We start from the raw sequence: 365 nt of genomic DNA on the forward strand, positions 1-365 counted from the left end.
CTTGAAGTTATAAATAGTGCTCATATTAGCTGTATATTAAAGATGTAAAGTGGAACATATGTAAAGGGTTCTTTTTATTTTCACATCTTTTTACAAGTCTCTGTGTTGCTTTAGTTTGTCTTTGGTGTGGAGATAATATGACTAATTGTCCTGATTTGCCCAGAACAGAGGGTATTCTGGGGACATGGGCTATTCGGTGCTAAACTGGGAAAAGCCCTGACAAACAGGGTTAAGTTGTTCACTCTATCTGGAGCTTATAACATGACAGCTGTATAGCTACTCCAATTTTGTGATGTTAAATTTTTAATGTAGGTATACCCAGCTGATGAGTGACACCTGATGGCCCTGTACTTATCGGTGTGTCC

Source organism: Galeopterus variegatus, unplaced genomic scaffold (assembly GCF_000696425.1).
Source record: "Galeopterus variegatus unplaced genomic scaffold, G_variegatus-3.0.2 Scaffold826, whole genome shotgun sequence".
Taxonomy (NCBI): Eukaryota; Metazoa; Chordata; class Mammalia; order Dermoptera; family Cynocephalidae; genus Galeopterus; species Galeopterus variegatus.